At 37.9% G+C, this 26,028-nt stretch overlaps 1 pseudogene; it reads right to left on the reverse strand.

The window, feature by feature from the left end:
* Nucleotides 1-1,972: 1,972 nt before the first annotated feature.
* LOC149247680 (amino acid transporter AVT1C pseudogene) lies at nucleotides 1,973-10,884 on the reverse strand (annotated as a pseudogene).
* Nucleotides 10,885-26,028: the final 15,144 nt, after the last annotated feature.

A 26,028-nucleotide genomic window follows, 5' to 3' on the forward strand; every position in this document is an offset into this window, starting at 1 on the left:
TTGTGCGGCGTAAAAGGGAAGGCCTATTTCGCTTTTGCCACCGACGACTGGGCCTCTGCTGCGCTTGCTCGGACGCGCAACCCCCGGTGGATTCGATCGCTGCACCCTCAGCAGCAGGAGCTTAAAGATCCCAAGGCCAAGGCTCTGGCTTTGCTACCTTCCGTGCCATCCTTGGAATCAAGCAAGAGAGAGCTGGAAAATGCTTCATCCGCAGGGTCTTTGCATGGATCTGAGGCAACCACTTGCTATCCGAATCGCAGTTTCAGATTCAGATCGGACAAAGATCTGCCAGATCTGGTCATCCAGAAGGCAGAAAAAGCCGTGCTCTGGCCAGATCCAGAGATCTGCATGGGGTCAAAACCCTTATCTGACTCCTTTCAAATCCAGATTTCTCAGCTTGCAAGCAAAACCATCATGCAATGGGTTCGCCCTTCAGATCTGGTGCAGGATCTCATACTGAATCTAGAGCGTAGAATGGGGATCCCATCTAGCCTTCAGCGACTTCTCTTTCAAGGTAAACAACTTGAAAACCCTCTATCTCTCTCTGCTTACAGCATTTCCAGGAACAACTCGGTGGTGGCTACCCTTCGTTTGAGAGGAGGTGCAGCGGGACAATCTTCCTCTACTCTGCCTTTCTCATACAACGACGCAGTTCACTCCGAGAACCCCAAACCCCTGGAAGCCCTTAAATCTAAGGCCTTCTTGGTTGAAAAAATTGAAGAAGTTCCCTCTGTTGAACTCATGCATGAAGATCTAGCTACCCAGCATCAAGAATTTGCAGAAAGAGCCATCATTTGCAGATTTAATGGACTGTGGCCACGATCTCAGGATCTCTATGCATGGATCCATGCAAACTGGACACATCATTGTAAGATCTTTTTTTGTTCAAAAGGTTATTTCATTGTTCTATTTGATAACATTAAGCACTATGCAAAGGCCTTAGCAGAGGGCCCTTGGTTCATGGGAACTGCAGGGCTTTTCTTGACTCCCTGGTTCCCAGATTTTGATCCAGCCACTGCAGTCATTACCAAGACACCAGTATGGATTCGACTTCCAAACTTACCTGCCCATCTATGGAATTCTCGTGTCTTCAGAGCTAGAGGAGACACATTGGGCAGCTTCATCGGTGGAGACTTTTGGAGGGAAACCAAAGGTCTCTACTCATATATAAGAATGTGTGTGGAGTTAGACCTGAGCAAAGGTCTTCCAGAACAAATCAATCTCAAGATAAATGACTTTGTCTGGACCCAGACGCTGGATTACGAGAACACTTCTTTTCGGTGCCGCCATTGCCACCAATCTGGGCATTTGCAGAATACTTGCCCATCTCGCCCGACAAAAAAGAACAAGGTCAACGACTCCAAGCCCAAGTCCAAACGATGGGCTCCATGCTCTCCTCCTCCAGTTGGGGATTCTGATTCCTCCAGTTTTGAAGATGAAGATAGCGATGAAGAATTGAATCAGGCCCCTCATTCTGTGGCCCCTTCCACCGATGGCCTGGCGCCTTCCACTGATTCAGCCATTGCTCAGAAACATGTCCATTTGTCCTCCTCCTCGGACTCAGAAAAGGAGGGCTCCCCTGTGGAGGACCCCAATCTGCAAGTTGTAATCGCCCATCCACCCCAAAGTGGTTGGGTTGAAGTTAAAAAAAGGAAAGGGAAAAAGCTTCATGTTGAAGCCTCTACTCTTTCAGGGTAGCATTCAATGCTTCTTTAAGCTTTCAGTGACTAGTTGTAGCTCCTTGCTTGCTTAACTCATTTCCCGGAACCGAGGTTGATAGTCCTATCATTTCCGGTTGCCGTTATCCTGCTTCTCTGGAATGTATCCTCTTGTACAATATTTTACTGCTTAATAGAATTAGTCTTATCGAGAAAAAAAAAAAAAAAAACTTTACTCAGAATGTGAAAGCCCAATCAATCATATATCAAAGCCAAGGTTTACAAGTTATATTTTGATAGTAGAATTAATTATATTACATAGCATCTTCAATATTCTGTAGACACGAATAAGTTCGTGTAATAGTTGTTACAATACCCAGAATAAAGATTATAAGGATGAGTGTCATCTCATGCCTAGATATACTAACCCCAAATAGGTTCAAATAGAAAATGAATGGAATGATAAGAAAAACTAAATGACTTAGTAAAGAACCTATCAGAGCCATCAGGTAATCGAAAAATGGTATTGCAAGTGCCACAACTATTGTTCTTATAACCAACAAGGTCTCTATGCCACTGCGCCCTAATACAAGCCAGTCATTTGAATAAGTAAGGAACTCTTCAAAGGCCTTGACCAAAGGAGTAATTGTCAAAGAAAAGTTTGCAAATGGATTTGTCACTGTTATATAGATTGCCACTTTCGAGGCTACCAATATTCCTGGGAGGATCGATGTTACTTGAGATACTAGTTTATTGCCAAACATCATATATCCCATCACAGAAATGTTTCCATAAATAATTGTGCAAACTATAAATCACAAAATCAACACCTACCACCCATTATCTTCTATTAGAGTTAGTCTACTATTTCATAGTAAAAATCCAAAACAATAGTGTCTACAAGGTAAAAACTCTCATAAAAGCAGGATAATGGAGGGACAACAATTAAATAGAGGTAAGAGGAAATCGAGCATACCATAGAAAACTAATTTCGATCTTTCATTAAAGAATAGATGTTAGGAAACACAACATGGATACAAAAGCAGAAGGCATACAAATGAATACCAAATCCTATCATACCAAACCTTAATACACATGTGAAATCCCTTACATGTTCTACTCGTTCAATTGACAGATCTCATCAACACTATATCAATAGAACCTTATAATTAATTTTACAACAATGACTGACAAGGCTCGGTCTTCATGTAACATAGATGTAAACAAGTATACCAAATGAAATAATAGCGATATTGGTATCTAGAAAAACATAACATAATAGCATTATGGTGAGAGAGATGAAATTGACCAAGGATTTCTTCATCTTTTGAAAATTGTATCGTATTGAGGCTAATACTATAATAAAGGCATAGTGAAGTCTACTAAACCATATTATGTAACAATAACAAATGTGTTTGAATGAAATGTAACATATTTTATGTTTCCTTGGTTGTTAAAGAAATGCTAATTGATGAAGCCTTCACACATTTTTCAGCTTGAACTGTAATCTTATTAATTTTATAATAGGAAGCATCCTTTTGATCTCAACCTTTCATTTTAGTGAATGATCTCTTGAAAATGGACAATTCCTCCAGCTATCATCTATGGTTTCCATCAAGTCCAAAGGGGGAGATTATTGGCATTATGGTACATATGTTGTCCTTCATGGAAACTCACATATACGATAACTAGATGTATCCACAGGTCAGCTCAGAAATGATAAAGTGATGTGTGATGGAAACTCATAGTGTAACAGGTCAATTCAGAGGTAATAGAGTAATGGCATTGAAGAACAGGATGATGGGACAAAGGATTACAGATCATAATCAAGAAATTGAGGAAAGAGAATTTTTAAGTTGTATACGTTATTTAACCTAATTGAAGTCGTGTATACACATGGGTACACTGAATAAAAGTCGCGTATACATATGCACGCAGTATCATAAAAGCAAAATCGCGTAAGGGATGGAAAATTAAGGATAAAGAATACCAAGGGTCCATACCATGGTATTATCCCTCAATATTGAGTGGAATAACCATTACTTGATCCCATCTAAGAATACTATAGGTTCTAAGTGTTGTTTTGGTGCATGGTATTAACAAAGGCTAAAGTATATAAGGAGGAAAAGATCAAAGGGCTAAAGGCCAAGAAAAAGAGTTTTTCATGAATACTTCTTCTATATGATGCATACTTTGTGTTGTAAGGGTTATGGTTATGATATAGATCTGAAACATCTTGTGCACCCTTGGATACAATGTTGGATCAAGATCATGAGATCTGAAATGACTTATCATTGTATGATCTGAAAATGGATAGGCTAGATTTGAGTACTAACACATGCTTTATCCTTTAAATGCAATGATTTAGGTATATCTGAAGTCTTGAAAAGCTGCAAAGTTATAAGTCATTATTTGTAGATCTATACAAAGGTTTTCCTTAGTGAAGGCATGTATACATGCATATTCTGCACCTATAAGTAGTGTATGCAGAGGAAGGGATTGTTGTTCAAAAATCACTGATCTATCTGATTAGTGTTGGTGTTTTACTAATTTTTGTCAATGATGTATTCATTAGATCTAAAGTTAAACTAATTGTATAAGGAGATTGAGTCTGGCTAGCTAATTGATTGATTAATAAGGGTGATCTTTTGTTGTTATCTGTTTAGAACTCTGTAATATGACATTATGTCTTCATAATGTCTTTGGTTCATAAGTTTTATTATTCAGTATCTTTAGAGGTATATGCAGGTTGAGTTACAGAATTTGGCATATACACGCAGGTTATCCTTATTGAAGTAGCATATACATTTTGACATATGATTTTTGAGGTTCCAGTTGGTTATGATTGTTGATGTAGTGTTCTAGTTTCATCTCTGCGTTCTGGTGATAGTGATCTGACTATTCAGATTGATTGATTGTGTTTTGCTTCAGAGTTGATGGGTTTCAGTGATTGGTAGATGCAATTGTATTTGATGGTTCTATTGCAGTATTGATTGATTGGTTCATTCTAAAAATTTGATGAAATGTGGCCTACATATTGTCTTGATGTGTATCAGAAGTATCAAGTCAGAAAATTTATGAAACATTGTCCCTGGAAAACAAGTGAAGGTGGTAGCTTTTTGTAGGCCAATGCCTACATACTAGTAATCATATCAGCCAGTACAAGAGCTAGGGGATTGGAGCTCCCTTCCAATAGAAGCTGGAAAATGAGTAAAGGTTATAGCCTTCAGCAGGTGGATGCCTATGTACTAGAAAGCTTATAAACTAATACAAAACTTGTAAACACTTTTAATAATAAGAATATTGAATACTGAGATGAAAAAAATGGTGGTTTTTTCACACATTGGGTTTCCACCTGAAAAAATCTTGGTGTTCATGTGTGCTGCTTACGTGTGTTGACTTATTTTGTTCTTACTTCATCTATTTACTACTTAGTAAATGCATCACACTCTAATTAAGCTCAACAGACAACGGATTAGTTGTTTTACAAGTTTATTATCTATACGCTAGTTTCAGTCATTATAGTTGCGGACATACGATGCTTGGTTTCTGTAAAATCACGTATATAGTTTGAAAACAGAAAATTATTATTGTGAAATTTTAAATACTGATTCACCCCCCCCCCCCCCCCTCTCAATATTTTTCGCAACAATTGGTATTAGAGAAGGTCCTTCAGAAGAAGCTTGATTGCTTGAAGGAAGATCTCGCAAGATGAGAAATCAAGATGGAATGCAATATATCAGACCACCACACTTCAATGGAAATAACTTAGCATATTGGAAGATAAGAACCAGAGCCTATCTTTAGTCACTTAGAGATGATGTTTTCAAAATTGTGGAAGGAGGATACCATTATCCAGTAGCAGTCCCCACAGATACAGCAGAAAAGAAATTATATGAAACGAATGCAAAATTCGTCAATGCATTATTGGGAAGTCTATCAAAATCAGAATTTGTCAAAGGCATACAACTAAGCATAGCCAGAGAAATATGGGACAAAATCATTCATAGCTATGAAGGAGACTCCTAGGTAAAACGTGCTAAACTCCAAACTCTTAGAATTCAATATGAAACTCTCAAGGTGTATAGTGATGAAATTATTGCTAATTACTTTTTACGAGTAGATGAGATTGTAAATCGTATGAAGAATCTGGGTGAAGAAACAAATAAGGCTACTATAGTAGAGAAAGTTTTGAGATCTCTATCTTATAAATTTGAGTCAAAAGTATTTACCATTGAAGAGAAGTAGGATCTACAATCTCTTACTGATGTTCAACATCATGGAATTTTAACTACCTTTGAAATGAGGAAAGGAGGTCCATAAAAAATCAAAGAAGTTGCTTTCGAAGCCTTTGCAAAGGGAAAAGAAAAGGAAGATATCTAGGAATCAAGATATATATCAGAATAAGATGAGGTAAACTTTGTGAAGAAACTTCAATTGGGTTCTGGAAGATTCAAAGGTAAGCTCCCTTCAAAAAAAAAAAATCTTCTGGTAGATTTGGTCATTATGCTGCTAAATGTCCTCATTAAGATAACGATGACAAAGGAAAGAATTCTGCAAAAGGTAATAGGAAAAAATTTGCTAATAAAAGAATTTATTATACTCATGAAGATAGTGATGGCATGTCTAATAGTGTTGAATGTGAATCTGATCAAGATATTAAACTGCTCATGGCTTATGAAAATGATAAGTTTATGGATGCCTTAGGAGAAGAAGATTTTCTTGAAGAAATCACTCAACTCAAAATCTGTTTGGCAGAAAAGAATATAGTCATATATACTTTGACACATCAACTCATGGAAAGGGAAAATCACAATGAAAAATTAGAGTGTGAAGTAGTAAGTCTAAGGAAGGAACTTGAGAAGACAAAAACTATGAATCTTAGATTTGCTAAAGGATTAGAAACATTAGATGAAATCATCAAGTTTCAACTTTCTCCTCTTATAAAGATTGGTCTTGGATACACTAGAGAAACATCCCAAGCATAAAAGTCTTCATCCATCACCAGAAGTTATCTTAATGCAGCAAAAACGAGTCAACAATGTGTCAATCCTCAACAGAATCCTAAAGGTAGTCCCTAGGTAAATCATGCTCATTTTACTCCAAGGGTGAACATAAATAGAAGCACTAACCAAAAGGTGAACAATAACAAAAGATTTTATGGTCACAATAACTTCTTCTTTAATGGACAATGCTTTTCATGCCATAACTTTGGTCATAAGGCTACTCAATGTGTTGCTTACAAAACTATCATGAATAGGGAAGCAAGAAAACAAAGGAGCTTAACAGGAATGAAGAAGAGCTCTTATACTAACTTTTCACCTCTCAAAGATGAAATTGAATGTTCATTTTGCAACAACTTTTGTCATGAAGAATCTGAAAGCAGGAGCAATTTTCGGCCAACATATCAAAAGGAGCAAACATCATCAAACTCGAAGGTATGGAAAAGCAAGGAATTACAGTCAGAAAGATGTGGCATAGCTTTGTTTACAGAAGGACAAGAAAATCAATGGTACATTGATACTGGATGCTCAAAACACATGACAGGTGATAAAGATAAACTCATTTCATGCAATGCTTTAGAAAGGGAAAATAATGTCTCTTTTGGAAATGACACAACAAATTTCACTAAGGGTAAAGGTTCTGTTTATCTAAAAGAAAAGGTTAAAGCTAGAAATGTTATGCATGTTGATGGTTTAAAGCATAACTTATTGAGTGTTAGTCAAATGTATGATTAAGGAAATGAAGTTGTTTTTCGATCAAGACCATAATGAAAGGTACAAGAACTCCAAGAAATCTATATATGCTAGAAGGAGGTCAAGAAAAATGTTATCTAGGAAAACAGAAGAGAACTGGTTATGGCACTATTGTAGTAGCTACAACCACCCTCCAAAATTTTTCCTTAGCCTGTTTTGGAGCCTCTCTACCAACCTTCACAGCAGCTTGCCTCACTTCGTCAAGTCCTCAAGCTTCAGTGTCTTTCTTACTCAAACACAACTTGTTAATCACAGTTTGATCTTTTCCCTTCATAGGCTACTCACTCAAACATGGTCCAATTGTAGGTTGATCATCTTCCCAATGAAATTTGCATTCCTAGAGGGAAACCAACCATTCCCTCCAGGAATTATGCAATTCCCTTTGACAGTCTCTTGGGCTCCAAGATTGAACAATCCTTCCAGCCAACCCTCCCAGCAGGAATTGTGCAATTTTTCCCATCAACAGGTAGTTCAGCCCAGGATTTGTGTAAATATAGGTAGAAATCAGCTGTTGGGCCCAGAAATTGTGCAATCCCCTTGGGCAATCATCCCATTTATAGTAAAAAAAGCACATTTTTCTTTAGCAGTTGAACAGTCGCTTGCATGTGCAGCTGAGTTGACCAGTTCCCTCCAGGGCCAAGCAAAATAGACATCCAAGCATAGGCTACTTCTCCCAAGGTAGCGTACAAAGGCATCCCTTGTTTCAAGGATCTATGTTTAATAGTTAGAGGTTACATGCAAGGAGTAATTTCGAAACCTCCCTCCAAGTGTCGCTTCCTCCTAGATTTGTGGCATGAGCATCATAACCTCAATGTTATCAAAACTCATCAACCAGATGCTCTAGAGCTCATTCTGAGCATCAACCTTCTAGCTCTAACATCCCACATCACATCTAGAAGTAGTTGGCACATTCATCTCAGTTGTTTTGGGGTAAGCTCGCTTGCCATGTCTTGTGCTGCATTTTTGTCGCTTTTTTTTATAGTTGCTTGTGTGAGTGCCATTTTCTTGATTTCCTTAAATTCATGTTATCGTTTACATATATTCTAGCTACTGTATTTCAATTTTCATTGCTATCTCACTGTTTTCGCATGCATGAAACTATTTTGCAGGGACGTTCTCCCAATCGGCGAATGGCCTCACCCACATGCATGTTGATTTGTTTTCTCAATCCTCCATTCATCTTTTGCATGCATTACTTATCACTTCTGGTATCACTTAGTGTCGCCATGCATTTCATCAACTTACTTGGTTTTAATTGCCCCTCGGCAAGTTGGGCCAACCTTCGCCTGGTCACTTCCTTCACCAAGGCTGAATTGCGTAATCTGGAGAAGGAAGGCCCTCCTTCCCCTCCAGATTTATGCAATCTGGCCCAGCGCTAACCTCTTGGACTGAATTGCACATTTCTGGAGGTCAGTGGCTACTTGGCCCAAAAATTTGTGCACATCTGTGCCTCAGCCAACAGTCTTTCCCAGCTGGAATTGCACATTCCTCAATCCCAGCACCCAGCTGCCCAATTGGATTATGCATTTTACAGTTCCAACAGTCAGTTAATCTCCCAATAACCCAGACTGTGCCTTGTGCAGTCTTGGCAGTTGGTCTCCCGACCTCCTAGCCGAAATTGTGCAACCTTCACGATCATTCACCCATGTATGTTGCACGTCAGTTCTCGTGTTCATTTTGGTTTTTGACTGACAGATTACTTGCTATGAGTGTTTCCATGTCCCCAGGTATCACAGGTGTTCATTTGCCTGTCAACAGTACAAGTAAATGGTTTCCAAGAGAGCAGAGACGAAGACACCGTTCAGATCACACTTAGGGATGCACTCGATCAAGGGTCCATGGGCATACCTACTCACGACAACATCAAGTTGTTCATGGATAAGGATATCTAGAAGAAAAGTCATGAACAACAGCTAAAGTTAGCATACCAAATGCAACAGATGCAGCGAACGTGACGGATGCAACTGGAAGGTTGTTGACAACATAGAGGCAAGAAAAGTTACAAGATCTACCAAATCCACTGATAACGAAAGCAACTTTGGAGACTTGGACTATGAAGTGATGGTGTGACATGAAGATCACGCAAAGGCAGAAGATGGAACTAAGAAGGAGGTACATGTACTAAATCAGCAACTTAGGAAGAACATGAAGCAACACAGACAGACCAATGACTTGCAGTAGGAACATGAACAACAGTGGGCGCAACATGAAATCACAGATGAGATTGCACAACTACAAGTTAAGGATCCGTCCCAGCAGTTGACATAGAGAAAACATAGTGAGCAGTGTTGTTGATTACATGCAAAGGATCCAACAGCATGCATGTCGTTGAGCACACACATGAAATCCAATCCATTCAACACACTGACCAAGGTGAGAAAAAGACGCAAGTCCAACTGGGGCTGAACATATACTTTGGCAAGTTTATGCACATGACCACCAACACACACTTAAAAATTAGCATGAACATTATGCATCAGTGTGTTGCCAATTCAACCATACCCAAGAAGACCATGTGCATGTTAACGGACTAGTTGGATGAAGGGGCTGAACCAATGCACGGTTGCAACAAAGGAAAGAGTTTGCTTCGGCAAGATGTCACCATGAGGTGCATGCACATCATCATGGACAACCAAGCTTAGCATCAACTCACCACCTTCACCATCACAAAAATGTTAAAGAGTTGGTCTCATCACAATGGAATGAGTCTTCATGATGTCCTGCAAGGCTTTCTCAAGTTGTGTTGTCTCACATGAGTACATGTGCATTGTAATGTTGAGTCATGTCAAGTGTAATTTGAGTGTCAACAGTTGGATGTAATAGTCACAGAGTAGGCAAAGAGTAATGAGGGTAGTTACACTGTCATAAAGGGGAATGTCAAGGGTCACCCCACCCTTAGCTATATATATTCCCTCATAACTCATTGTATGGGCTTTTGGTCAGCCAAGTTTCTACAAAGAATATCTTGAAGAAGGCTTGCATAGTATTGTAATGCACCTTGGCTACTCCCCTGCACGAAGCTAGTACATTTCTCTAGAGGAGCAGGCGAATGTGGCTATAATGTTCTACTGATAGGGCTAGCAGGTTTACATGCTGTATAGTATGATTGTGACTTACACTTCTTTATATAATAAAAGCCAACACATTTTCATGCATATGTTGTTATTGTAGTTGGACTGCTCTGGTTTCCTTAATGATATATTTTGTTTAACTTACATACTTGTGTATGAACTGATTCACATGAAATTATATGAAACTTGTTGTTAATGTGTTGCATATGTGGTTAATGTTGTCACCGTCCGTGTTGACTGCTCTGCTTGAAATCAGTTAGACCTTTCTTTGAAACTTTTTATATCAACCATCACACTTGTCTCGGACTAGTCCGTGAGTGATGTTTAGTATATCTTACCTTGTATGTTGGGACTATCACATCCATGTCGAGTGCTTTGCCGGAGGCTGTGCATTTCCATTGTGTGGTGTGTTCCTGGCAGAGTTGGGACTGATACCTTTCAACCTTGAACTCACCTTCACCATCCTCCCCCCTTTGAAGTGTTGGAACCTCTCATACTCATTCCCTCACTCGATGCATCAGTCACACCCTTTCTACTGACAAAGTTATCTTACTTTCCTTTGTGCGACATCGCGGTCAAGGCATTACCTTAAGACCCACTGCTGGGACTCCTACACCAAATGGTCTAAGGTCTAATTGGGACTTCTTACTGGGGATATCCCCTTGACATGTTGGAGGGTCCAACACTGTCAACATTTTTGGCAATAGAAGGAGTGTCTGTTGACAAGCAATGTCCTCTCATCCAATTTTGAACCTTTGCATATCTTTCATGGAGTCTTGCATTCTTATTCCCCCGAGGTGTTTTTCAAATTGTGAAGACCTCTCCTTCTCGGGGAAGCTTTTAAATCTCTTTTCCACTCACACGTACGATGGTGAAGGCGAAGTGGCCTAGCCGAGCACTTACATAAATTTGTTTCCATGATTTATGAGGAAGATGAGTTTACTAACAAACAAGCCGGTCTACTGCTTGCATTCACACTTCACGAATCCCCATTTTGTTGGGTGCTCAACCTACCGGCTAACATTGTGCACTCATGTCAACATGTCTGTGATCTTATTGAAGACACGTTCCATCATTTTGATCCAAACCATCTTGACCAGAAAATGTTATAAAAACGGAGGGCTCCACATTAATCCATTATTGATTTTTGGCAGTGCTTCCGCGACTTACAGTTTGAAGCTCGGACGAGCCAGATGAAGTTCACTTATCTCTGGAACCGGTTCAAGTACTATCTTAAGAAATCTTCTCGTCCCAAGAGGAAGCTTGATGTCAAGCATCGCTCAACCTTGTTCGCTGATGGAACTGCACAATCCTGTATCAGGGAAGGCACCGTCTGAATGGACTGTCCGCCTCCCTTTTATTCAACAGTTCCACCATCACCCAGTGATGTTGAGGGTCGTGTTCACACATCTATTCATTCTTCACACCCTCGCAATATCACTCCACTCACTTTCCACATAGATTTGGTTGTTAGTCCTTCGAGTTCCCATATGAATTCTTTTCTTTGACCTTTGTCTTCACAGTCAAGTGTTCCTCTGGATGATATTGTCTTGTGTTCTTCCATTCCAAACTCTTCACTTGTTGTTAACGAGGAACAACCCACTGACATATTTGGTGTTGCAAAACCAACATGTGCTATCATTCATGAATAGTATGAGTGGGATCTTGAACATCAACACTCAACGAAGGATGATTCCCTTCTATGCGAACCCCCTCCATTCCTTCCTAGCTTCTTTGGTGAACTTTCCATCCATGAATTTGTATGTGTGTCTTCATCTATAGAAGCACCCATTGTTGACCATGATAAGTCCACGAACTATCCTTCATTCACATGCACTCACTTAAGTCCCATGGGCACTTTGAAACATGAAGTGTCGGTGTCTTCACTGTTATATCTTTCTTTCATGCTGGTCCGCACAACTGGGTTTCTTGTGGACCAAGCCTTCACCGACATGGCTCTACCAATGAATCGATGGTTGCATTGAAAGTATCACGTCATGTGATCAGGCCCATACACCATTAGTGTAGGAGTAGATGTAGCGTTTGCTTTCAATTTCCTGCTTGCATAATTGTTTAATTTCATGCTTTGTTTTCTTGTTTGTGTGCTTGCTTGTTTGCTTACCTGTTTTGCTTTCAGTTTTACTTCTACTCTTACTTTGCTTTGTTGTTTGTTTTGTTCATTTATAGGTTAGTTTGCATGAAACCATGTGTGACTAATGAAACGATATGGGTAAAGTACAAGAGGGTTTGTACAACTATCGCTACTTGGTTACCTCCCATCTTTCCTCTATATGATGAACTTGTTACTCTTAGTCCATGATACGTCGAAGGAAAATACATACTATTCAAGGTGAACCTTGGTGTAAACACAATGCTTCTATCCTAACTAGTGTCACCTTCTCTAGTCGATTGTTTTTGGGTTAACCCTTGTCAGCTTATTCAAGTAGAGTAAGGTGAGGGGGAAAACCTTAATAAGAATGTCAAAGATATAATAAACTACTTCTACACTAGAACAACCTCCTCTACTCCCAATAAGTCAGCATCCCTTTTCTGATTTTAAAATGAATAAGTGTTATGCAAAGTGAAAATGAAAAAAATGAAAAGTCAAAGAATTCAAAATGAAAATGAATAAGGTGAAAGAAGAGAAAGAATTCTTGTGCATGGAGGTGATGTAACTAACTTCGTCAAGGTACTGACCAGGCTTGCTGCAGTGGATCCATGCTTGTGTTCCTATGTGACTCCAACCGGGTACTATCCAGGCCTGCCCGCAATGGAGAAACAATAGAGATGAAACTAAGACTGTGACAACTATACTACTTGTGCACCTATATACCCCTCAACCCTAATCGAAACAACTATGTTGCCTTGGCTTGGAATTTATGTCAATCTACCAAGGGCTTGGAAAATGCTACATCTTAAAATCAAGTTAGTGTGAAACCAAGATGAGTGAAGAACTGAACAATACTTCCAGAGGTGTTAGACTTGTTTTTCATGAATAAGGTCCATTCAGAGCACTGGAGTTATACCAGTGTGTCGCCAAGTGTTGTAGCGGCTACAACCACCCTCCAAAATTTTTCCTTAGCCTATTTTGGAGCCTCCCTACCAACCTTCATAGCAGCTTGCCATGCTTCGTGAAGTCCTCAAGCTTTACTGTCTTTTCCCTTCAGACGCTGCTCACCTAGACTTGGTCTAGCTGCAAGCTAAGCATCTTACCAGTGAAATTTTCCCATTCCTCGAGGGCAACCATCCATTCCCTCCAAGTATTGCGCAATTCCCTCTGACAGCCTGTTGGCTAGCAAGATGTGCAATCCTGCCACCCAACCCTCCCAGCAGGAATTGCATAATTTTTTCCATCAACAGGGATTTCAGCCCAGGATTTGCATGAATATGGGAAGTAGTCCACTGTTGGGCCTACAAATTGCGCAATCCTCTTGGGAAGTTATCCCATCTTACAGTCGTAAATGCACATTTTTCTCTATCAATCGAGTAGTTGCTTGCATGTGTAGCTAAGTTGACTAGTTCCCTCTCAGACCAGGCAAAAGAGACTTGCATGTATAGATTGCATCTCCAAAGGAAACTCTGGTTTTAGGGATCTATGTTTAGCAGTTGGAGCTTACATGCAAGGAGTAATTCTAAAACCTCCCTCCAAGTGTCGCTTCCTCCTAGATTTGTGGCATGAGCGTCATAGCCTAGATGTTATCAAAACTCATCAGCTAGACATTGCATAGATCATTCCTCACATCAACCTTGTACCTCTGACATCCCACATTACATCTAGAAGCAGTTGGAACATTTATCTCAACTGTTTTGGAGTAATCTCGCTTCCCATCCATTGTGCTGCATTTTTGTTTCTTTTTGTGTATTTTCTTGTGCGAGTGTTGTTTTCTTGATTTATTTGAACTCTTGCTATTATTTACATATATTCTAGCTTGTCCTAACTCTGTTTCAGTTTTCATTGCTATCTCACTGTTGTCGCATGCATGAAACAGTTTTGCATGAACGTTCACCCAACTGGTGAACGACATCACCCACATGCATGTTGATCTATTTTCTCAATCCTCTATTCATGTTTTGCATGCACTGTTTATCACTTCTTCTATCACTTAGTGTCGCCATTCATTTCATCGATTTACTTGCTTTCAGTTGCCTGTCGGCAAGTCAGGCCAACCTTGGCCAGGTCTCTGCCTTCACGAAGGCTACATTGCGTAATCTGGAGAAGGAAGGCTCACGTTCATGTCTAGATTTGTGCAATCTAGCCCAGCATTGACCTCCTAGTCTGAATTGCACAATTGTCGAGGTCAGTGGCTGCTTGGCCAAAAAAAATTCACAAATCTATCCCTAGCCCAGTAGTCTTTCCTAGCTCAAATCACGCATTCTGTAATCCCAGCAGCCAACTGCCGAACTGGATTGTACATTTTTTGTTCGAGCAGTCAGTTAGTCTATCAGCAACCTGGATTGTGTCTTGTGCAGTCTTGGCAGTCGGTCTCCCGACCTCCTTATCGAAATTGCGCAACCTTCACAATCGTTCACCCAGGTATGTTGCAGGTCAGCTCTCCTATTCATTTTGGTTTTTGACTGACAAATTTCTTGCTATGAGTATTACCATGTATCCAAGTATCACAGGTGTTCATCTGCCTCTTAAGAGTATAGGTATAATGGCTTCCAAGAGAGAATAGATGAAGGCACGGTTTAGAGCACACTTGGGGATGCATTCGATCAAGTGTCCATGGGCTTACCTACTCTTGAAGACATCAAGTTGTTCATGGATAAGGACATCAAGCAGCAACATCACAGCGAGAAGCATCATGAACAATATTTGAAGGAAACATACCAAATGCATCAGATATAATCAATGTAACGAACACAACGGATGAAAGAGGAAGGTTGTTGACAACATATAGGCGGAGCAAAGTTGCAAGATCAAGAAAATCCACTGATAATGAGAGAAACTTTGGAGACTCAAACTATGAAGTGATGGCAGGACATGAAGATCGCGCGAAGGTAGAAGATGGAACAAATAAGGAGTTGCATGTACAGAAGCAACAACTCAAGAAGAACATGAAGCTACATAGAAAGACCAATGAGTTGCATCATGAACATGAACAACAATGGGTGCAACATGAACTCATGGATGAGACTATGCAAGTACAAGTTAAGGATCCATCTGAGCAGCTGACACAGAGAAAACATGGTGAGCAATGTTGTTGATCACATGCAAAGGATCCAATAGCATGCATGTCGTTGAGCGCACACATGCACTCCAGTCCATTCAACACACTCACCAAGGCAAAGACAAGAAGCAAGTCCAAATGGCATTGAACATGTACTTCGGCAAGTTGATGCGCATAACCACCAGCACACACTTGAAGATCAACATAGACACTATGCATCAGTGTGTTACCAATTCAACCATAACCAGGAAGACCATGTGCCTATTAGCGGACGAGTTGGATGAAGGGACTGAACCAATGCACTCATTGCAATAGAGGCAAGAGTTCGCTTTGGCAAGATGTCACCATGAGGTGTGTGCAGATCATCACGGATGACCAAGCTTGGCATCAGCTCACCACCTTCACCATCACAAGCATGCCAAAGAGTTGGTCTCATCACAACGGATCGAGTGCCAATGAAGCCTTGCGAGGCTTTCTCAAGCTGTGTTGTCTCACATGAGTACATGTGCATTGTAATATTGAGTCATGTCAAGTGCAAGTTGAGTGTCAACAGTTGGATGTAACAGTCATAGAGTAGGTGAAGATTCATGAGGGCAGTTGAACTGTCACAAAGGGGAATGTCAAGGGTCACCCCACCCTTTGCTATAAATAGTCCCTCATAACTCATTGTATGGGCTTTTGGGCAGCCAAGCTTCTACTAAGAATATCTTGGAGAAGGCTTGGATAGTATTGTAATGTGCCTTGGCTTCTCCACTGTACGGAGCTAGTACATTTCTCTAGAGGAGCAGATAGATGTGGTTGTAACGTTCTACTGATAGGGCTAGTAGGTTTACATGCTGTATAGTATGATTGTGACTTACACTTCATTATATAATAAAAGGCAACACATTTGCATGCATATGTTGTTATTGTAGTTGGACTGCTCTGGTTTCCTTAATGATATATGTTGTTTAACATACGCACTTGTGTATGAACTGATTCACATGCATATATGGTTAATGTTGTCACCGTCCATGTTGACTGCTCTGCTAGACATCAGACAAACCTTCCTCTGAACTTTGTTATATCAACCGTGACACTCATTTCGGACTGATCTATGAGTGTTATTCAGGCTATCTTAGCTTGTATGTTGGGACTGCAGCTTCCGTGTCGACTACTCTGCCAAATGTTGTGCATGTCCTTTTTGTGGTGTGTTCCTAGCAGATTTGGGACTGATCCCTTTCAACCTAGAACTCACCTTTACCTTCCTCCCCCCTTGGATGTGTTGGAACCTCTCATACTCATTCCTTGACTCACTACATCATTCACACACTTGCTACTGACAGAGTTATCTTACTTTCCTCTGTGCAACATCGTGGTCAAGGCATTACCTTATGACCCACTGCTGGGACTCCTACACAAAATATTTTGAGGTCTAATTGGGACTTCTTACCGGGGAGATCCCCTTGACATGTGGGCAAGTCCAGCACTGCCAATAGGCACAAAATATTGGGGCAACTAAGCTTTTCTCAAATAAGAAAATGATGCAGGCGCATGGCTATTCGTGATCTTCCAGATATCATCATCCTAGAAAGTACCATCTGCAAACCATGTCAATTCCGTAAGCAAGCTAGAGTTCAAAATGCCAAAGAATTATCATCAAGTAAGCCTCTTGAACTCATTCATACTGATTTGTGTGAACCGACAAGGATAAATTCACCTCCTAAAGAAGAATACTACATTTTATTCATTGATTATTTTTCTATAATGTGTTGGATTGGTTTACTGAAACATAAAGATGAAGCATTTGAAAAGTTTAAGGTCTTCAAAGCTTTAGTTGAAAATGAATTCGATCTAAAAATCAAATGTCTCATATCTGATTGGGGACAAGAACTCATATCAGATGATTTTTTTGAATTTTGTGAACAACGTGGAATAAAGAGATAGCACTTTGTTGCCAGAACTCCTCAACAAATGGTGAGGCGAAAAGAATGAATAGAACAGTTCAACAAATGGCTTGAGCTCTGATTGATGAGTCTGGAACTTCTGACAAATTCTAAACATACTGCAGTAAATATTCTCAACAAAGCTCATGTACGTGTAAAAAATGATAAAACTCCATACGAACTTTGGTATGGTAAGATCCCCACTATAAAACACTTCAAAGTTTTTGGAAGAAAATGTTTCATTAAAAATACTGATGAAAAATTTGGCAAGTTTGAACCCAGAGTAGATGAAGGAATATTTCTTGGTTATTCATCTAGAAGTAAAGGATACAAATGTTATAATAAGATACTTCGAAAAGTTGTTGAATGCATTGATGTTGTAATCGATGAAGCATGCAGAAATCCGAAATAAGTGACATCAGCAAAAGAAGATGATAATAATGAAGACAGTGAATGCTTTCCCATGTCAAATCGAAATGATATATAGGAAGAAACCAATGAAGCATCAGAAGAAGATACATCTGACAAGGAAAAGGCTCCATCTAGGTATGTTCAAAAGAATCATCTAGAATCTCAAATTCTAGGAGAAAAAGGGTCTGGAGTACAAAAAAGAATAACTCTTGTAGGATCTCCTAGTTATCTAGTCTTATTATCCTCCATAAAACCACAAAATGTAAATGAAGCTAGAAAAGATGAATTTTGGGTTAAGGCCATGGATGAAGAACTTAACCAAATTGAAAACAATGATACTTGGGAATTAGTTCCTAGACCTCATGATAAAAATGTTATAGGGACAAAATGGATATTCAAGAATAAGTTGAATTAAAATGGAGAGGTAATTAGGAATAAAAAAGGCTTGTTTGTAAAGGGTAGGCATAACAAGAAGGTATAGAATTTGAAGGCATTGTTGCACCTGTAGCTAGACATGAAGCCATAAGAATGTTTCTTGCTCGTTCAAGTTTTTGAAAATTCAAAGTTTATCAAATGGATGTAAAATCTACATTTCTTAATGGGTATCTAGAAGAAGAAGTATATGTTGATTAACTAGAAGGATTTATTTTGGGAAATGATTCAAACCATTTGTGAAAACTCAAAAGAGATTTATATGGACTGAAAAAAGCTCCAAGGGCATGGTATTATCATCTTGACAAATATCTTCAACAAAAAGTCTTCAAAAAAGGATCCGCAGAAAACAACTTATATACAAAAATTGAGAGTGAAAAATTACTAATTATTGTTGTTTATGTTGATGATATCATCTTTGGCAGTAATGAAGAATATATGAGTCAAAAATTTTCTTCCATTACGCAACAAGAATTCGAAATGTCTTTACTTGGAGAACTAACCTATTTTCTTGGTCTACAAGTGCAACAAACAAAAGATGGCATCTATCTTCACAAAGTAAATATCTCAAGTAGATTATGAAGAAGTATGGAATGGAAGATTCCAAACCAGTATGTACTCAAATGGTAAGAGGATGTAGTCTTAGTTTTGACGATGATTCTCCTATAGTGAATCAACCATAGCACATATTTATGATTTGAAGTCTACTTTATCTAACAAGTACCAGACTAGATATCATATATGCGGTAGGAATTGTTGGAAGATTCCAAGCCAATCTGAAGGAACCACATCTTCACGCAGTAAAGAGAATATTCAAATATCTCCAAGGAACTAAAGACTTTGATCTATTGTATCCTAAAGATATAGATCTCAACTTTCATTCATATATTGATGCGGATTGGGCTAGGAATTATGATGACCAAAAAAGCACTAGTGGAGGTGGATTTTATATGGGATCACGACTAGTATCTTGGTGCAGAAAGAGAAAAAGTTCGATTGCCTTATCTATAGTGGAAGCAGAACATGTGGCTACTGCATCTTACTGCACACAAATTCTATGGATGATGTAAACATTACAATATATTCAAATTAAATGCTCTCCGCTCATCTCCATTTGATGTGACAATATAATTGCTATTAGTATTTCAAAAAATCTTGTTATGCACTCCAAGACCAGGAACATACCCATTAAGTACCACTTTCTACAGGAACAAATGCTTGAACAGAAGGTTGAATTCGAGTATATTCCCTCCAAATATCAGGTTGCTGATATATTTACCAAACCTCTTCCTAGAGAAGCATTTGAATATCTTAGACAAAATCTCAGAGTTGTTTCTGCGTCATCATTAGGGAAGTTTTGAGGCCTAAAATGGGCCTCCTAAGAAAAATGTACAAACAAAATAAAATTTATAAGAACGAATAGGATTGAAGATGATGATGTCAATCATGGGGGATGACTCACCATTTTTGGAGTAGAAAAGTAGAAAGATTAAAAAATAATAAAATAATAAAACTACTTTTTCAACTCGTATTTTCAACTTATATCCCTAAGGTTTTACTCAAATTTCAAGCAGGAGTGCTCGTTAAATGTAAAATTTAATTCCTCATCCAAGGATTACTCATGTTGCATACTTTTGATAAACCCTACTACACAAAAAATGAGAAATACATGAAAAAACGTGATTGCAATCATGTTTTTCATGTATTTCTCATTTTTTGTGTAGTATGGTTCATTGAAAGTATGGAACATGGTTACTCCTTGGATTAGGTATCAAATTCTTCATCCAACAAGTGTTTCCACTTGAAATTTGAGTTAACCCATAGGGAGGTACATTGAAAATACGAGTTGAAAAGATAGTTTTTTCATTTTTCCCTCTAAAATTTGATGATGTAATGTAATCTTATTTTATTATTTCCACTATTATTTTATAATTTCCTTAGGAGGTCCATTTTAGACCTCAAAAATCCCCTAATTCTTGCTTTTAAAACTAGTTTGTTTAGCCTACATGTACAAAATCAAGGATTTTTTTCTATATGCAGATTTCATAAAGTTGAGCCGCGTATATACGTGAGTTTTTGTGCCGACAATAGCATATGTGTTTTTATGACAAAAAAACAGTTGGTCGAACTCAAAATCAATGTCTAACATGCATGTTTAGTCTGATGTTGATGGATATAGTTTTTTGATATGCTTTTCTCATTGATGTTTATTTGATTGATGATGATGCCTTGATGAATGAATTGTTGACAATGCACAAATAGCATAGGTTCAGGAGGAGCATTAGCCTTCAAATGATGAATTCAGCTATGGTCTTAGTTATTAATGTCATTTGATGAAGAGGTCATGTAAAAAAATATGGTGTAATAATATGTCTGTTTCTGTCATAGTCTATTATGGATGAGTCGTTTTGGACACATGATGTAATTTGTACCCCCACTATGCATGGGAAGGATGATGTAATACTTGCAATTTTCAGTCATGTATGAACATTTGATATATCCCCACTTGGTTGGGTGATTGATGTATCTATGAGTCATTGGTGATAGGAAGGTCATACTCACATAGTTGAGTTATAGAATCATGTTACTCTTTTGAAACACATTTCGGCAAACTCTGCATGTACCCAGGGGGAGCATGGATAGTATAGTGCATCTCAGCATGTACTAAGGGGGAGAATATGTTGATCCACCCTTTTCCCTTGATGTCAAAGGGGGAGAGTATCTTAGTGTTTTGGTGTTGTTTGATATATCTAACATGTTTTATAGCTTGAAGTGATCAACACCAATATGGTTGCCATCAAGTCTAAAGGGGTAGATTGTTGGCATTATGGTACATGTGTTTTCCTTGATGGCAACTCACATATATGATAACAAGATGTATCCACTAGTCAGTTCAAAAATGATAAAGTTATGTATGATGGAAACTCACATTGTAACAGGTCAATTCATAGGTAAGAGAGTAATGGCATAGAAGAACAAGATGATGGGACAAAGTATTACAAATCAAAATCAAGTAATTGAGGAAAGAGAATGTTTTAAGTTGTATGCATTTTTTAACCTAGCCCAAGTCACATATACACATTGGTACACAAAAAAACGTTGTGTATATGTATGGACGTAGTTTCAGAGAAGGAAAAGCACATATGGGATGGAAAATTAAGGTTAAAGAATACCAAGTGTCCATACCATGTTATTAGCCCACAATATTGAGCAGAATAATGGTTACCTGATCCCGTCTAAGGATACCATAGGTTCTAAGTGTTGTTTTGGTTCATGGTATTGACAAAGGCTCTAAGTGTATAAGGAGGAGAAAATAAAAGGGCTAAAGTGAAATAAAAATGGATTTTCATGAATACTTCTATCTAAAGTATATTTTGTGTTGTAAGGGCTATGGTAATGATATAGATTTGAAACATCTTGTGCACCCTTGGATACAATGTTGGATCAGGACCATTAGACGTGAAATGACTTATCATTGTATGATCTGAAAATGGATAGGTTAGATCTTAGTACTAACACATGTTTTATCCTTTAAATGCTATGATATAGGTATATATTAAGTCTTCAAAAGTTGCGAAGTTATAAGTCATTATTTGTAGCTCTATACGGAGGTTTACCTCGGTGAAGGCACATATACACGCGGATTCGTAACTTCCAAGTAGCGTATGCAGAGGAAGGTCTTGTTGGTCAGGAATGACTCATCTATCTAATCAGTGCTACTTTTTTACTATTGTTTGTCAATGGTGTCTTCATTAGATCCAAAGTTAGACTACTTGTATAAGGAGATTGAGTCTGGCTGACTGATTGATTGAGAAAGAAGGGTGATATTTTACTGCTATCTATTCAGAACTCTGTAATATAATAATAGATCTTTATAATGTCTTTGGTTCAGAAGCTTTATGATTCAATATCTTTAGAGGTATACGCAGGTTGAGTTACAGAAGGTGGCATATACATGCAGATTTTCCTCATTGAAGTAGTGTATACATTATGACATATGATTTTTGAGGTTGCAGTTGATTTTGGTTGTTGATGTAGTGTTCTTGGTTCAGCTCTATGTTCTGGTGATAGTGATCTAACTGTTCAGATTGATTAATTTTGTTTTGCTTTAGAGTTGACGGGTTTCAGTGATTGGTAGATGCAGTTGTATTTGATGGTTGTATTGCAGTAGTGATTGATGGGTCCAGTCTAAAAATTTGATGAAACGTGGCCTACATATTGTGTTAATCTGTATCATGAGTATCCAATCTGAAAATTTATGAAACATTGTCCCTTTAAAACGAGTGGAGGAAGTAGCCTTCTGTAGGCCGGTGCATATGTAATGGTAATCATATCAACCAGTTCAAGAGCTAGGGGGTTGTAGCTCCCTTCCAGTAGAATCTGGAAAACAAGTAATTGTTATAGCCTTCAGCAGGTGGATGCCTACGTACTGGAAAGAGTATGCACCAATAGAAAACTTGTAACTACTTTTAATAATAAAAAGATTGAAGACTAAGACGACAACACCGGTGGTTTTTTCCCACATTGGGTTTCCACCTGAAAAAATTCCTGGTGTTCAAGTGTGCTGCTTATGTGTGTTGATTGATTTTATTCTTACTGCACTTGTTTACTACTTAGTAAATGTGTCACGCTCTTATTTAAGTTCAAGAGGCAACAAATTATATAGTTTACAAGTTTATTATCTATATGCTAGTTTCATTCATTATAGTCGTGGACATATGCTGTTTGGTTTCTGTAAAATCGTGTACATAGTTTGAAAAAGGAAAATTATTATTATGAAAGTTTAAATACTGATTCACCCCCCGTCTCAATATTTTTCCCAACAATACTGAGATAACTAAAGATGAAAGTAGAATAAATTATTATTGTGGATTTATCCTTATCCCTGCAAATTCTAGGGCCACTTTAGGAAAAAGTTGGGCCAAATTACCCCTTCCAAAATGAGAAATTTGGCAGTCACAACATAAAGCTCAGCATAGAGGAATATTGATACGATGATTCTTCCTTTCTGGCCAAAGGTTTCTTACCCAATGTTAGGATAGTTGTAAATTTGTTGATTATCTTCCATACACCATTTATGAAGAATCCATCTGTAGCAACATATAGCTGAAAAAAAATAAAAGTAATAGAATTATCAGTCCTAGCCAGCCTCCCTTCGGGAGTGCTTAAGGTGAAGACAATTCCAACTCCTGAAATTATACCAACATCTAATCAACCCAATGAATGAAATAACCTATTAACTAAATTGAGCAATAAAACCTCGCACATTCACCACAATCTAGACTATCTAACAAAGGTCTCAACACTTGTACAAGTAAATAGTAAGCAAACTAAGAGTTGGGCTTGCCATGTGAGTAGTGACTGATAAGTTAGTATATGGGAGATTATTATCCTTATGCATGCAATACATAACTATGTATCTGATAATGCTTTATTTTGGGGGTTATTGGAGGATATTCCCCTCTTTCTAAGGATATTATGGCATTGGGTTCATCACAAAGAAGCTTTTGTTTTATAAATTTGAATAGAAGTCATGTTCGAGCTTTAAATATTGAAAGTCTACTATTATATTTCAATCTGCATTAATTTAAATGGGGGATACTATCAATTTGATACATAAGTCCACAAACTTCAAAAAACATCGTTATGACAGATTGAAATGAGAAACTAAATCCAACCTAGTTATACCATCTGAGAATTTCCCCAAATAAAGATCACGGTCAGTGTAGTAATGAAATATATAATGCATTTTCAAGCGAAAGAAACTACAGAGCAAAAGCAGGTGGTAATTTACATATTCTATACAATGCACCTATTGCATAAAAGGGGGCAATCCCTATTCATGTTGAGCACATTATTATTAAATGTGTATGGAAATGGAATGCATATATAACAAATGTGGAAAACAGGATAACTCACAAAGTTTATTAGGTACTGACCCACGAGGAGATTCATGTTGTTCAAGGAAGGTCAGAGAAAATTACTGTCATCGTCAATTTTCTATTAGTATTGCCATCATCAGTTGAAGGAAGTGACGCCTATTAGATTTGCATCCAGCATAGACTTGTAATCCTCACTTTTAGTCTGGTATGCATAAAACGAAATTACTTCACATCATTTAGTTAAGTTTCGATGGCGAATATGAAAACAACTCCATGATGAATACTAAATAATGAAAATTTTCGTCTGCATCAAAATATTGACATTTAATGAGATGTATTGTAGTTTTGTTGAAACTTAAAACTTCATCATATAAAGAAGTTGCGATGGAAAATTAGGTTGTTTCAACCATATTTTTTCTCAATGTAGATTTATTTTAGAAACCCTCCTTGCTTTGAAGGTAGAAAAGATTCAGACACTTTGAAAGGGTTTGAAGTGGTAAAGGAGGCCTTGTAAACTAATATATTTTCCGATATTCTTAGATTTTTGGAGCATTTGTGTCATATTCGCTTTGTATTTAAAATATTCTCAGTAGTGTAAAATTATACCCATATAATTTTGGATCATTTAATGTTTAGAAAAGAAAATGCTTTTAACAAATATGACCTTCATAATTCCCCGAGACCGAGGTCCAATCCTTATCAATTACTTCCTGTGAGGCTAAGAAACACTTGAATGGTGTATAACCTTTTTAAACATCTTAAACAAATGACCTTGACCACAAGTAATTTTTTAATTGTTTTTACTAAGTTCCTTAAGTGACAAGTTTTAACTCTTTTGCATTTTCTGTGTTTTTTGAACCTGAGATCATACAAGTTTATCAAAAGGATGTACATTAGTAACCCCAAATATATCATAAAATTTCAAACAACATAGATCTCTTGCTAATTCACAATAGTTGGCCTCAGTTGAAACCTCAAAAGGATGACCAGCGAAGCAAGAAATTGCCAATGAAGAACTAACCACTGCTTAAGAAGCAACATGTTTTTGGGAGAAATATTTAATAATTAATGAGTCAAGAAGAGTATGGTCTGGTTGATCGGCAGTAGGAATCCCCTCCAGCATGTCACAATCTCATTTTTCACATCATATTAGAACCCATTGTGAAGGATGTAGCCATTCAGAATTGACTTATCTGGGCAGTTTCCAGATATATGTATATAATTAAACAAACTCAAAACATATACAAGTTTTAAATGGGAAGGATAAATAACTCACATCCTCTTCAAGTTGACAATGGTAAAAATTAAAATTGATGTCGTTCATACATCATTTCAATTCATATCCAGTTTTAGCAGCCTGGAAAATTCATTAAATCATGAATAACTCTCTCTCTCACACACACAAATGCACACACAACACTTCCAATCTTCAAAGAACATTCTACGTGCTAATTCAATTATATATTGATGTGTATGTGTGCATATAAATAAAAACTCATGCTATTACCATCTTCACCCAATTGAATTTATCTTTTAGAGGAAACTACTCTAAAAATGGCCATCCTCTTTGTTGTTTTTGAGAATGCCTCGAAACGGAGTTTTGATATTGAATTAGATGATATACAAAAATATGAGTCAATCAAATAAAGTTATTTGAATTAAAAAAACAAATTAAAGCAAATGAATATGAAAATAGCACCAAAATTGAAAGAATGAAATCTT

This window comes from Pinus tabuliformis, chromosome 7 (genome assembly GCF_031772625.1).
Source record: "Pinus tabuliformis cultivar Carrire ecotype Pingquan chromosome 7, CPIR1, whole genome shotgun sequence".
NCBI lineage: Eukaryota > Viridiplantae > Streptophyta > Pinopsida > Pinales > Pinaceae > Pinus > Pinus tabuliformis.